Raw genomic sequence first — 15769 nt, forward strand, 5'->3', positions numbered from 1 at the left:
TCCCTCCCACCCCCCACCACTCCAGCAACCCTCAGTTTGTTTCCTGAGATTAAGAATTCCTCATATCAGTGAGATCATATGATACATGAACATATCTTTATCAACTTGAATAAGTGCTTGCGTAGAATAAATTTCTAGAACTGAAATTGCTTACTTTTGCACTGAGTGCAGTTCTTTTTAAAAAATCCTTTATTAGACTCCCCCCTCCATACCCATGCCTATTTATTTTGGTATTATCATGCCCCTCTTCAAAGTGGTTCTGTGGGTCTTTTGCTGCTATTTCTACTGTGGAAGGCTGGCCTGCTTTCTCTCCCTCCTGGGAGCTCTGGAGGAAAAGCAGGCACTAGGCAGCTGGTCTGATCCCCATGGGCCTCTTCACAAGGCTGTGATTTCAGGAGTGACCTTGGGGTATGACTGATATGTCATTAAACAATTTAATAGATGAAAGAATTTCCTCTTCATCCTTCAGCCACATTTATTTTTCCAAATGTCTGGCACTAAGTTGTAAATACTCAGTACCACAAAGAAAAGTTACAAAAAAGATCAATTAATTGTATGGCTTTAAAATTTCTAGTATATTGAAATTGGGTTAATCAGAGAGATATCCTATGATTTTAGTTGTGAAATAAAATCCCTGTCCATGTGTATCTTTAAAAAGTTAAAGCACTTTTGCTTATCTTTACTACCTTCCTTTTAAGAAAATAGTATGAACACTGTCAGTTGTCAAGTAATTTGTGATTTGCATTGTCTCCTGTGTCACTAGGATAACAAGGATAACATGAGTAATTGGAATCATAAAATTATGGACCTTTTGAATTAGAAGAGCTCATTTGTTTAATCCCCTAATTTTACGAAAAGGAAAACAGAAGTCTGTAGAAGTTGGGTGTCTTACTCAAGGTCACACAGCTAGTTAATGGTACAGGTGGGTCTTCTGACTCCCCAAATAGTGCTCAGTAGCATCCTTTGGACAGTGTCTCTGAACCAAGCTCTGTGCTAAATGAAGTTCTACCCAATAGATAATTCCTGTTCCTTCCAATTGTCCTGACACCCTGCAGTTTATTTAGATTACGTGATTTGGCCTCATATTTCTTCTGGAGTTAGTGGGATAAGGATCACCCTATTAGGGTGCTTAATTTTGTGCTAATGATCCTTCTTTCTGTCTGAAGTCTTCAGGTTACAGTTTCTTCAAAGGAACTCTGTGCCGCTTGTCCTTTTCTGCTTGCTGCATGATGTGCACATCAGTGCCTCCTGCAGCCTTCCACTTTTTAATTGCCTCTCCTTCCTAATGAAGCCTGTATCAGCTCCAGTGCTAATTGAACTTCGTCCTTCATTCAGACTGTGTTATTAAACAAATAGTCACAGTGTTTGGTCTCACTTTAATAGGAGCATTGATGTTTGCTTAACATCAAAAACTTATTAGTAATCCATTGAAAAGGCAATTAATGGAGGACATGTGGGTAAGGAAATTGAACTAGTCTGCGGCACAGGACAAAGAATGGCAAAGACACTCTGGCATTCTGAGGTTTAACTGTGTGTATCCTGGTGGTTGCACACTGATTGTTAACTTCTGGACTCATAACCCAAATCTGTGAAGTTATCATTTATATGAAGTAGCATTTACATGTCTGATATTAAACTGAAGGGCAAATTGATTGTCTCTTGATCCCATCCACCCCCCCTCTTTAAAGCACTTTTTCTGAGCCTTTTAGCATATAGAATTATATTTATCATTATAGAAAATACTGACAGGTAAAAAGAAGCAAATACCTCATCTGCAGTCTTATCACCCAGAAATAACCACTGGTAAGATTTTAGTGTATACTCTTCTGTGATTCATTTTAACATGTGTGTAAAGACATAAAATTGGATCACATACCATGCTGATCTATTTTTTCATTGGTAATATGTCCTGGATAATAAATCGAGATCTATATGTCATATTTAATGGCTTTGACATATCCTGGTGGATAGATAGGCTGTACGTTATTATATTGTTGAAGGCTTAGAAACTTAAAACATTTATTTAATTGTTTGTCTGCCCTAAATGAACATTGTTACTTGGATAAGTAATATTAATATTAGGAAATCAAATTGATATCCTTCTGTCTTATAAAACAGTCGTCCTCTGTTGTGTGAATATATGCAGTATTTGCTGTTATTAGACTACAGACTTACATCCTATATAATAACTTCTGTATCATATGTCCTGTACTTGTAATTATGCCGATAAAATAAGGAAGAACAGGAGGCTAATCAAGAAATATTCTTAAGATAATGGCTTTAGGTGTAGGTTTCTTTCCACCTGTGAACTCATAAATGATAAGTGGATTCAAAGAGAAAACAAACTCTAAAAATATTAACCTGTTGGTATTTGGTAATTGAGTAAGGCATAGCAGACCAAATTCTTTTTATTATCCATGTTAAATAGTTATGAGGAGAGAAGAGCCAATAATGGGTTACTCCGTTTGTTCCACAGACCTTGGATATGACTGAAACTCCCATCTGCATTAATAAGATTCATGCATGGCTAGGTCCCCAGGCAATATTTAGTAAATGAATGGTGTTAGTGCCTGGCAGAGACCCTTTTAGAAAGTGCTGTTGTTGAGAGAACCTAAATAGATATATATACTCTGGTTTAGTGAGGATTATGATGCATAAAATGTTGGTAATAGGTTTAAAAGATTAGCATAGACTGACTTTCCATGACATCGTTTCTTATATATAAAAAATTAAATGTTATTTCTAATGTCATCATAAAAGTAAGGCTGGAGGATTATTGATTTTTGGAGGCTTTTACTAGATAGCTTGATAATTGACTCTCAAGTTTTTAGCACTTGGTCCTGGGTTTGCTGTTTACCTTGCTCAAGCAATTTGGTGTAATTAATTTTAATAGCTGTATTTACTTTTAGGGTTTATACTTTGGTGGGAAGATATCTCTAGTCAAAATCTCATAGAATTATTTTCTCTTTGAATTAAAAAATACAATAGTTTAAAATAAGAATCTCCTCTATAAATTTAAATGAGGAGAGCAGAATGCACAATCTTTTAACATATTTACAACCCCTTGAGATGGAAATGTCTGTTGATGAGGATTGAAAAGAAACAAAAATGCAAGCAGTTGATTTGTTAGATGGTAAAGGTGATGCATGTTTTTAGGAAAGAATAAATAAAAATGGAGGAAAAGAGGGCTTTAGGGAAGATCTTTTTTTGAATGCTTCAAAAAAGCTGTGAGTTGATGCTCATCTATCAAAAAATTTGGCTGCAAAGTAGTCATTTATCATATTGACTGATAAAATGTAATCAGTCAGAAATCACAGGTTGTTCCATAGGCTTCTAAGACAAAAGGAAAGAAACAATGAGTGAAGGCTGTAAAATGTTTTGTTCTCTAGCATTCCTCCTCATCCCTTCTGTTTGCATCCACAAGCTTGTTGGTAGTTGGCCTTTATGGGTATGTTTTCATATGATATGGGATCTCTCACTATCTCTTAGGCCAACACCCTATTCCTTCTAATCCGATCATTTTAAGGCAGATACAAAAACACACAACAGTTTTGGTCAGAGGACTTTATTTTTTCTTGTTAAAAAGATTTTTCTTAAACATTTTTCCCCCTAAATCTCAATTTTATTTGTAATTTATGCAGTCTGTTTCCTTATTGTTGGAATTGTTTAATATTTTTTTAACGATTTCTAAACTCTGAATTTTATATGCAGTGCATGTTGATTGAAAAAAATTGGAAATACAAATAAAGTAAAAACAAGAATAATCGACATTTCCCCCATTCAGAGATATGTCAATGTTAAATAGTTTTATTTATTCCAGTCTTTTTTTTTTTTTTCCTTTCCATCATGGGTACGTGTATGTGTATTTTTACTACTATAATAGAATAATGCTGTGATAAACCCTTCTGTACATACATTTTCTATACAGTCCTGATTGTTTCCTTAGGATGAATTAAGAGTACGGTAAATTCCTCTGAAATTTAAAGTCACCATGGGGGATGGGGCTGGAGATAGGGATTTGGGGATATTGAAGCTGTTGGTTGGAGGAGGGCAGAAGCCATGCTCTTTAAGTATTTTCTTCCCTTCTAGTAATCTCTCCCAGCTGTGTGGGGATGCAGGGAATTGTTTCTGGCTAGATTATGGTTCTGAGGGCCCCTAGTTGATATTTTGGGTATATGGGAAGAAAAAATTAGGAAAGATTCTTACGCATGTAGGTCACTCCTTAAAAATGTAGAAGAATGAAAGGTTATTTGAGATTATTGTATGCTATAAATATTCTGATCTGTTATTTTGATTTTTTTTTCATTGGGGAAAATATGAATCACAGAGTATCTTGAGTATTCTTTCTTTAAAGGAGAACATGGTTCAATAATGGAGACTCACAAATGGAGGGATAAGAGAAATATGCAGTTTTCCTTTTGCAAAAATACTGAAGTGGAAAATAGAAAAGCTGAAATAAACAACAATAACAACAACAACAAAAAGCCACATCCATTTGGACTAAACTACATGTATATATAACACAACTTTCCAAGCATAAAAAGAAAACTCTAGCCAAGGGAATGAAAGAAATGCCTTTGAAAAACTGCTGAAATAGGTCTGTTGTTGAAATAGTTTTATTTCCCCTTTAGAAGATCTATTTACTACAATTCTGGGAATGAGAAGGATGATTTTGAATAAAGAATCGAGCCATTTAAGATACTGTGCACAGTACCAGAATTTATGAAGACTGGTTCGAATTAAAACTAAATGTCACCAGCGAATAGAAGCTAACGGAAATGTACATTTCATTTATTGTATTGGGAATTGGGGGAGGGGAGCAGGAATGGGCTTACTCTTATAGGACTTTTTTTATATGGCACTAATTTTATAAATTTTTAATTTATAAATTAATTTATAATTTTATACCTTATAAAAGAATGTATTTCTCTCATATCTTCTTAGCTGTTGAGATTAATTCATTAATTGGCAAGAGTTGGAATCATACCTCCTACTTGGATCTAGCATGAGGGAGAAAATTCAAATGTTTTTTTTTTTTTTTAAAGATTTTATTTATTTATTTGAGAGAGAGAGAATGAGAGACAGAGAGCACGAGCGGGAAGAGGGTCAGAGGGAGAAGCAGACCCCCCGCTGAGCAGGGAGCCCAATGCGGGACTCGATCCCGGGACTCCAGGATCATGACCTGAGCCGAAGGCAGTCGCTCAACCAACTGAGCCACCCAGGCGCCCTCAAATGTTTAATGTAATCATTCATGTGGCAGATTTGTATTACGCACCTAATCTTTGCCAGGTGTTGCTTCTGCCACTGTTGAGTACATTGGTAAAGCAGACAGGTCCTTATCTTTGGAATCTTCTAAAATTGGGGGAAGGGTAATACATAGCAGGAGAGAGATGAGTGCTCTGCCAACAATTAAAATTAGGCGATTGGGAGATGGTGGGGGGCACATTTCAGGTTGAGTGGTCAGGGAAGTCCTCTGTGCCACATTTGAGAGGGCCTTCCAAGATAATTCTGCAAGCCTGCTCCTTTCTTCCTGCAGTTTGGAGTATCTGTCTTTACTCTTTCTGTGTCCTTTACCTTCTTGTAGAGGACTTTACTATTATGATTTGCTTTGAAGAACTGTAAAACTGAAATAAAGATGCAATCTAAAAAAAGAGCTGGAAATGCATTTTTTTATAAATCAGAGGCTCAGGTGCGCCATCATTTTCCCAGCTCCAAGAAAATCATAAATTATTTTTTATTAGAGGGAATTACTGCAGCTCCAGATCTTAATGATTGCTGAACAGGAGCTCTTTTTTTTTTTCCCCCCTAAATATCAAGTAGCTGCCAGTTTTAATTTTCTTTTAGAATTTACTCATTCAAAACATTGTTTTAGCTGTTGAACAAAACTGTCTCTTATATCCAAGGGACGGTGCCAGAGTATGAAATGCGCATCTTGGTTTGATTTCTTCCCCTCCAGCCTGATACATAAGTAAAAACCAGCCTTGCATTTTATGATTAGAGGGCTAGTGTTCAATATTAATAACTATGGAAAGAATCAAATTCCAGCATTACCCTTTAGTATCTCCATGCCCAGAAATTGTATAATTAGGAATTTGAGAAAGTTGACCATATTCCTGGGATCTTTACTTGATGGTACCAAGTGGTTCTTTAGAACAGATTATTAGTGCAATAAATCTGACACCTAGGATTTTTTCCCAATAAAATGGGAAAAAATTAACAAATATGTATTCAGCATTGTTATATGTCAGACACTGTTTTAGGGGATGGAGAAACAGTAGTAAATAAAAAGAGAAAAGAAATAGGCAGAAATTGCTGCCATCATGTAGAGTACATTCAGATGGGGAGAGGTATTAGACAATCCATAAACAAATAATGCCAGATGGTGATAGATACTAAGAAGAATTGCAGAGAAGGGATAAAGGGACAGTCAGGGTGGGGGTGAGGCTTACAATTTTAGAAAGAAAAAAGATTGGCTTGGGAAAATTCTCACTGAGCTGGTAACTTTTGAGTATAGAGGGGAAGGAGGTGAGAGAGCAAGCCGATGTGAGTGTCTGAGTAGGTGAGAGCAGCAAGTGCAAAGGCCCTGAGGCACGTGCATACTTAGCATGGTCTAGGAGCAGTAGGGAAACCATTGTAGCTAGAGTAAGGGTAGAGGAAGGAAGAGTTATAGGAGATACGCTGAGAGAAGATTAGGGAACCAGATCACATAGATTGTTATAATCCATTATAAAGACCCTTTGGCTTTTAGTTGGAATCAAGGGAGGAGTTATTTCAGAATTGTGACCACAGGAATATTGTGATTTGACCTCACAAGAACACACTAAAGGAAAGCAAGGGAGGAAGTAGAGTCTAGACCAATTAGGAGACCGTTTCAATAATTCAGGCAAGAGGAGATGGTGGTTTGGACTAGAGCAGTAGCTGTAAAGGCAGTGTAAAGTTGTCTGATTCTTCATGTTTTGAAATTAGAGCCAACAGGTTTTACTGTCGGGATGAATGAGGGGTGTAAGATAATGTGAAGAGTTGTGGATGAGTCCAAGGTTTTTGGCTGGAGCAATTGGAAGGATAAAGTTGCTATTTGCAGAGAGTGGGAGGATGGTGGCTGGCAAGGGTGCAGGTTTTGGGGGAGGATCAGGAGCTTGGTTTTGTATATATTGGGTTTGAGATTCTTGCCCATTAGATATCCAATAGAGATAATAAGCAAGATACTGGGAATGGGTGGCTCAGGTTGGAGGTATAAATTTGGGAGCAATCAGAGCCAGATTATGTGTTCTCTCTTTTGTGCACACTGCCTTCTGTGCTGTGCAGTTTGTGACTTGCATAAAAATTATGTTTGCAATACCCTAGAATTGTAACCTGGGTTAAAGCCAGGCCTCTCAAATTGTATCTCTTGCTTAATTCTGAATTGGAAGTGATTCTGTGTTTAGTTTTGGTTTTATTAATAACCCCCCCCCCCCCCCCCAGTCACAACTAAGTAGCTGCTTCTTCTTCTGTAAAGGATGTGGGTGAGGGGCAAAGGGTCAGAAGGTGATATCTCAACCACAGGAAGGGGATACCTTTTTGAAATTCTTCTGAAAGGAGGCTTTTTTTGAGACTTTTTGTTACTTTTCCAATTAACTCATTTTAGAGTTGATTATGATTTTAAGCTTCATGATGCAATAATCTGTAACATTTATATGGTGCCCTCATCTCTTTCCAAGTACTTTGTGAACATTTTAATTGCTTTCCCTATTACCCCAGGAGGCAGGTGGAGACGTATTTGCATTCATTGTAGGAGTTTCCAGGCAGTGGGGTTTTGAGCAGTGAAGTGACTGCCCATCAAACACCTGGCCAGTCAGGGATAGAAGGATTCATAATGCAAGTAATGATGATGACTTATCTCCATTAATTATTATTATTTTAGTACCTGCAGCGTTCTCATAAAAGAGCCCCAAATGAAAGAGGTGTTTTCTTTCTTTTCTTTCCCTAGAGATCAGAACTGATACCACAAACTTGATGAACAGATGGGAGATATTAAGTACCAAGAAGATAAATGAGGAGGTGGGCTGAAGTTGCCTTAAACACTTCTAATTATGGAACAGAGGACTGTTACCCCAGAGGACTTTAAAGCAGTACTCAGTAATCTGGTAGAGTAATAGTAGGATTACTTGACTGACTTGTTCATTCAACTTTTTATTTTCTTTTTTTAAAACTTCACTCACTGACAAATTTATTGATATGTCCTCTATGACAGACATTTCACAGGCTCGAAGGGATAGAGCAGTGTATAAAAGAGACGAATGTGGGGCACCTGGATGGCTCAATTGGTTAAGTGTCCAACTTTTGATTTTGGCTCAGGTCATGATCTCAGGGTTGTGAGATCAAGCCCCATGTTGGGCTCCACGCTGGGCACAGAGCCTGGTTAAGACTCTATCTCTCCCTCTGCCCCCTCCTCCCTAAAACAAAACAAAGCAAAACAGAAAAGGAGACTAACCTTTCCAGGGGTGGGGAAAATGAAATTAATATTTATTGAATGCTTACCATGTGCTAAACCCTCTTCTTTGACTACAGTTAACAAATTATTCAGTAATAATAACCCTATTATTATCCACATTTTACAGAGAATAAAATTAAGATATAGAGAGAATAAGTTACTTGCTAGGATGCGGAGTTAGGACATGGTAGGGCTTTAGTCCAAAGAGAACCACTGTGCTTTAATGTTGTTTTCTACATGAAGTATTGGAGATGAAGGGGGTTGCTGGTATGAGCAATTCACCATCACTACTTAAAATGGTAAGATCCAACATATTGATCTTAAATTTTTAGGAGCCAAAATGCATGCATCCAGAATTATGTCACAGGTCAGAGAAAAAAAAATGGTCTCACATTGTTTTTCTCCCAAGTTTTTGCCTTGGGCAAGTAGGACTTGGGTTATTCCATTCTCACATATTCTCTTTCCTGTTCATCTGTATTTAATGAAGACTTGTTCTTTGAGATAGGTCTTATTTCTAGGATACGTGGAGGTGATAATTCAGGGCCGGCCTTGGCAAAATTGTAAAGTATGTTGAGTTAGAAATCTTAGATATTCTCAGTCTTGCACTATCTTCTGACCCTCTTTTTACTTACTCATACAACTCTTTCCCCATTTTTTTTTCTACAAATAAAATGAGTAAAAATGACTTAAATTTAACCCTTTCTTTCCACACAATAGCTTTACTTTTATGTATTTCAAGAGGGATTCTACTTTTTATGATGAAATGTCATGCAAACATTAAATTATAGTCAAAGGCCTTAGAGGACGTTCAGAATACTTTTTAATGTCTTCAAAGAATTAAGTATGATGCAGTGGAAAGAAAACAGCTTTCATGTTGGATAGACTTGGGTATTAATTCTCACTCAGTCATTTACAAAATGTGGGATGCTGGGCAAGATATTTCAGTCACTGGAGCCTCATTTTTATAATCTTTTTTTTTTTTTTTTTTAAAGATTTTATTTATTTATTTGACAGAGAGAGACCAGCGAGAGAGGGAACACAAGCAGGGGGAGAGGGAGAAGCAGGCTCCCCGCAGAGCAGGGAGTCCGATGCGGGGCTCGATCCCAGGACCCTGGGATCATGACCTGAGCCGAAGGCAGACGCTTAATGACTGAGCCACCCAGGCGCCCCTCATTTTTATAATCTTAATAGCATGACATAATTTCTAATATATGTGAAGTGACTTTTTCTGTTTAGTGTTTGATAGGTGCTTAATAAATGGTTGCTGTTTGCTAATTTTCATTCAACTGATGTTTAAATACTTATGTATGGGCTAGGTACTGGGAAGAGAAATTATGGTGCAAGGCAAATATTGTGCATACTAATAAAAAAAAAGATAATGAAACCTAGTATCACTTTGAGCCTCAGTCATTGGAGTAGGTGCCCTCCCTTCTTTCTCTTCCTCCCCTACTCCCTGCCTTTTCACTGGTGAGTACTCTGATAACTAAAACACTCTTCTTAGTGCCCATCAGAGCCCTTATTTGATAAGAATTATCTCTACCTGTCATTTTTCTCTTTGTTCTAAGCTTCAAGAGACTGGCCATGAATGTTGCTCCTTCTCTTCCTGTGGGTTCCTCATTGCTGCTGCTTTCCTGCTGTGCTCCTCTGTCAGGTGAGGAATTTGGGCATTTTGATTGCAGTGCCTAGGCTTTTAACGTCTGTCCTGCACTGCCTCCCTGAAATAGTGATGACCTGAATCATTCTCCAGTGGGAGTAGAGTAGAGGAGTGGATTCCAAAACTAAGTATTAGTAGGAAGCAAAGGAGAGGAAATTGTTTTGCAAAGTCTAAACTAGCAAGAAGAGCAGTGTCATTAACCAAAGTGATGAGTCCAGAAGGAGGGAGAAGAGAAAGGTGACAGATCGGGGCAATAGGAAGATGATTTCATCTTTAGACTTACCAAGTTGACATATTTGGTATTTATCAAAAAAAGGTATTCTGTAGTTATGTTTTTTTTTTTCCTAAAGATTTTATTTATTTATTTGAGAGAGAGAATGAGAGAGAGCATGAGAGGGAAGAGGGTCAGAGGGAGAAGCAGACTCCCCGCTGAGCAGGGAGCCCGATGCGGGACTCGATCCCGGGACTCCAGGATCATGACCTGAGCCGAAGGCAGTCGCTTAACCAACTGAGCCACCCAGGTGCCCCTATTCTGTAGTTACGTTAATAGAGATTTTTGGAAGCAGAAACATGGTTGTATATATTTCTCAGAGTATACTTTTACTTACCATAGTACACAGTGACTGAATGAAAGTTGAATAGATCAGGAAAGAGACTAGAATATGATAGAGGAGTATGGGTTGGGAAGAGAGAAGTGAGATATGGATCAGAGAGTTTTCTGCATGTGATGGTATTTAAAGCTATGAGACTGGATTAAAATATCAAGAAATGGAAAGAGGGTAGGTGGAGAAGTGAAGAGAACAGAGAAGAGCATCAGGAACTCACATTTAGTGAAGGAGCTGCAGGAGGACCTGCATTGAATCAGACACACAGGAGAATAATGGTCTCATGAGGTAAGAGAGTTATGGAAGTTAAGTTATCAAGACTATGAATGGCTGCATAGGGATTGAAGAGAAGGAGGTTTGAGAAATAGATTTAGGATTCTTTGTGATGAAGTGGTCATTAAAAACCTTCAGGGGAGTGGTTTGGGCATGATAGTTGCCATACATTGCTGTGGATTAAGTGGTAGGGTCAAGTATGAGCTATTCTTTCAAGCTTTTGGATGGTGAAGAGAGGAAGGGAGGCAGAAAGCAAAAGTAGACTTGAGTGATGGGGCTCATGGTAGGTAGATTAAGAAACAACTTTAGGTTGGAAGAGAAGGTGTAAGTGGGAAGAGAGAGAAAAAAGCTTTAGTCTTTTTAGAAAATACTGGTAGTTCTTCTAAGACTAGTGAGAAGAACATAGATTAGTTATGGATAAATGCTGAGGTGGTTGAAATAATATTTAGGATTTAAAGAGGAGCTAAGACTTGATACAGGCATTTTGGGGGCTGTTAGTTTATGTTTGAATAGTAATCGTTCCAGATGAGGATAGGAGATATTTGTACTGGAACACATCACCTACATTTCACAGTTTTCTCCAGTAATGCTGATGGGCATGTATGTCCTATAACATTAAAGTTTTAACAGTTTAATTGATAATAGGATCTTCAGTTTAGAAATTTGTGGCTTTATTTCTGAATGTATCATTGTTATTACCTTAAATATATAGAATTGATTTTCTATTTTTCTATGTCTATTCACACACTATTTTAATCACATTTTGTGATAAAAAATAGGTTTTTAAGGGCGCCTGGGTGGCTCAGTCGTTGAGCGTCTGCCTTCGGCTCAGGTCATGATCCTGGGGTCCTGGGATAGAGTCCCGCATCGGGCTCCCTGCTCGGCGGGAAGCCTGCCTCTCCCTCTCCCACTCCCCCTGCTTGTGTTCCTGCTCTAGCTATCTCTCTCTCTGTCAAATAAATAAATAAAATTTTTTTAAAAAAATAGGTTTTTAAGAACTGAAAGTATTTAAGGGACATACTATGTAACTCATTAGGTTGATTTCAACTTATTAGCAGCTAACAGTTTTATATCCCTTGTGTTTTATTGAGAATATGACCCTTCTTAGGATGATGAGATAATCCTATTTCTATAGCTCTGTCTCTAGAGAGATAGGTAGAGAGCTGAGATTTAGGAAAGCCCAGTTATTTTTCATGTGGCTTTAGTTTCTTCTCATGTCGTAGGGCTTAATAATCTCTGTCTCATGTGTCTTTCAAAACATATGTGAGAAATCAGAATTAAAAACATTCTTTGAATACTTAAAATGCATAAAGGTCTATTTTTAATATGTTAGTCATAGGCCCTGGAGAAACCCCATTGGTTTATTTGGAAGATCAATATTTTACAAGTTTTAAACTGTGTTATTTCTAAGACTTGATATTTTAATTTAAAAAGAAAGATTTTAAAGAAGCTATTAATTTAGTATTTGGTATATTTAAGTACTAAATATTAATTTAACATTCTGTGTTTACCATGCTATCCATTATCTAGGTAGATGATAGAGTGATAGTTTAAAAGTATTTACCAAGACTCTACTATATGTCAGGTGTTTCATGCTATATTTGGAAATGAGATTGGGAAATAAAGTTAATTGTGAAATGATCAAAATACTAATGTGTGTAGCTCAGATATATATGTAGAGTTTAAGAGAAGGGAAAATCCATATGGGTTGTCATAGTTTGAGACAACTCCCTTAAAAAGGAGGCTCAAGGTACATCCTGAACGATGGGAAGAATTTGAGGTAAGTGGAAAGGTAAATATGAAGTTTCCACTAGAAACTGTCCATGGTATTATTTATTTTAACTTGAAATTGCACATTGTTTAAAACAAGTTATGTCTCAGACTTTAATCATTAGCTGTCATGCCAATATCAGCATTCAGACCGACTTTCACATACATATACAGCTCTGCACACATAGTTCATAGGTAGTGAAGTGCTGAAAAGTTCAGGAGGAGGCAGCTTTAGTTAGACTTGTATGATGGGGGGCCTACTTCAGCTCTAGTTGGGAGGGAGTGACCCAGGGAAATTCCTTTTATTTCTCCAAGTAATAAAAAACGCTATCTTTGAGGGACTAAGATAAACTATTAACTTACAGTACAGTAAAAACAAATCAACTAGTTGAATTGGATGATACAAAAGCTTTGTTTGAATGGTTAATTTACACAGTGGTGAGGGCATTGGCCCAGTGGAAGAGGACCAAGTCTGCCAAAGCATGTTGTTTCTGGAAGAAGGGAAGGGTACTAGGAAGACACAACAGCAAATATCCACTACTCTGTATTTGAAGACTATGTTCATTGTATCCCCTGATATTCCCTACATAATTTTTCCTTCTGAGTTTGGTACTTGTAAAAATGCTTTGTTCTGCAAGTCACAGAATATTAAAATTTTAACAGCATGCCTATTGCATTAACAAAAGTACACAGAGAGGCTGCTTTGATAGCTCATTGATGTCAGTAAAGGGGCTTTATATCTTTTTTGCATCTTCTCTATAATTCCCCAGTTCCTTTCTGAGGTATATTACCTCCTGGTCACAAATGGCTGCCAAATGTACCGAAATAAAGTCTTGACCACGTTCAAGGTAGGAAGTAGAAGATCTGCCAGAATGGCAAGGGAGACAGATCGCCTTATGTTCTCCTGGCTTTTTGTTAGGCACAAAACACTCAGGAACTCTAGAACATTTAGTTTATTTTTTAAATATTTATTTATTTTTAAATATTTATTTATTTATTTTAGACATAGCATGAGTAGGAGGGACAGAGGGAGAGGGATAGAGAGTCTCATGCAGACTCCATGCCGAGCGTGAAGCCCCATGAGGGGCTTGATCCCATCATCTTGGATCGGATCACGACCTGAGCCGAAACCAAGAGTCCGATGCTTAACTGACTGTGCCACCCAGGCACCCCTTATTTTATTTTATTTTTTTTAAATTTATTTATTTGGGGGAGAGAGAATGAGAGAGAGAGAGCCTGAGAGGGGGGAGGGTCAGAGGAAGACGCAGACTCCCCGCTGAGAAGGGAGTCCGATGAAGGACATCCCGGGACTCCAGGATCATGACCTGAGCCAAAGGCAGTCGCTTAACCAACTGAGCCACTCAGGCGCCCAGGGTTATTTTATTTTTAAAAATCAGCTTTATTGAGTTATAATTTAGCAAATTTAAGGGTGCAAATTAAAATTTGACAGTGTGTATAGTCATGTAATGAACACCATAATCATGACACAGAATCTTTACATCACGCCAAAAAGTTGAGATGTTTCTTCTTAATGGATCCAGGTAGAGTACAGTTTTTTAACTGGCAGTCTTAAAATCCTCTGTCCTTGATGATATTTTCATAATCCTGATCCTGAGATCTTAATGAAAGCTGACATTATAGTGATAGGTAATGTTTATTAAGTGTTTCCGTGTGCTAGTTACTACACTATTTGACATATTTAACTGTTTTTAACCTCCATATATATTTGACATACATAGTTTAATTCTTGAAACAACAGGATGGGATAGGCTCTATCAACAGGACTGCTTCTAGTCTATACGGTGCCTTTGTGTGAAGTAGAAAAAGAAAGCCCCTCTAAACTGAACCCCTTTATGGAGTATGTCAGCCTTGCATCTGGATGAGCCAGCCTTGTCAGTTGTTTCCATTTTATGATATGAAAACGTCAGCTTTGAGGAGTGAATTGACCTGTTCATGGTTATATAGCTGGGGGAATATCTTGGCTTTTGACAATAAGATTTTATTCACTAACAACTTTGGTAGGTTTAGTCATTGACTAAACAATTCCTTGAATTTCCTTGTCAAGTTTTGCTTCCTTCCTGTTATTTGTTTATGCATTCACATATACTTATTCAGGTTTATCTCTCATTGATTTATTCACGTATAGTAATTTTCTTAGTTATTACACTATTAACAATTATTGCAATTACTGTTTGTTCATGGAACCTTGTATAATTATATTTATCTTTTTAGTGGAAATTAGGTTTAGATGATAATTATTACATTAATTTTTAATTGACTGGTTATTAGCAAACTGTATGAATGAGTTTATTCGTATTCAGACACATAAAAAGCTCATATGTATGAGGTTTTTGTTTCTGATAAAATCATTCTTCATAAAAAAAATCTCAAACCTCTTTGAATAATTATGTATCTTGTTTTATGAGTCATGGAAGGTTATTAGGTTCTATTAAATTGCTTGATGATGCCATAATTTAAAATGACAAATCTGGTTTACATTATATGTCTTGTACAATTTTTATATAATTTTATGATTTTAAAGCTGTCATGGAAAATCCCAGGGGAAATATCTTTGGGAATTGCAAAACAATTGTTTTGAAATAAATTGTTTAGTTGTCAGTCTGTACTGTATTTTGTGAATGTAATTTGTAATTGGAATTTTCTTCTTTTTCCTGTCATTGAGAGCAAGTAAGTTAAAATCAGATGTTCATTTCTTGCTATTTAAGTCCATGGTTTACTCATTTTGTCTCCTGAAAAATAGGTATAATTAGATCTCTTGCATAATTTACTAAATATTCTATAAAATGCCATATACAGATTAGTAAAAAACTAGAAATGTTGACAGAAAAAACTCCCAATTAGAAAATGATTGATTAGTTTGTTAAGGTTGATACAGTATTAGTGTCATTAATATTCAGATTCTAAGACTGTAAAGCAAGTAACTTAACCTGGAGTGTCTACTGTGTGTTAAAATCAAAGAGCCTGCCGGTTCTCTAG

General features: G+C 37.0%; 1 long non-coding RNA gene across 1 annotated transcript in view; it reads left to right on the forward strand.

Moving 5' to 3' along the window:
- LOC145722601 (uncharacterized) overlaps window positions 1–15769 on the forward strand; it is a 124602-nt gene that overhangs the window by 87667 nt on the left and 21166 nt on the right. Inside the window, exons 5-6 of the long non-coding RNA XR_014146969.1 lie at window positions 7967–8037; window positions 10036–10121. This is a non-coding gene — a long non-coding RNA (uncharacterized LOC145722601). The remainder of the gene's footprint in view (window positions 1–7966; window positions 8038–10035; window positions 10122–15769) is intronic.

This window comes from Leptonychotes weddellii, chromosome 7 (assembly GCF_054177405.1).
Source record: "Leptonychotes weddellii isolate Sample4059 chromosome 7, ASM5417740v2, whole genome shotgun sequence".
Classification (NCBI taxonomy): domain Eukaryota; kingdom Metazoa; phylum Chordata; class Mammalia; order Carnivora; family Phocidae; genus Leptonychotes; species Leptonychotes weddellii.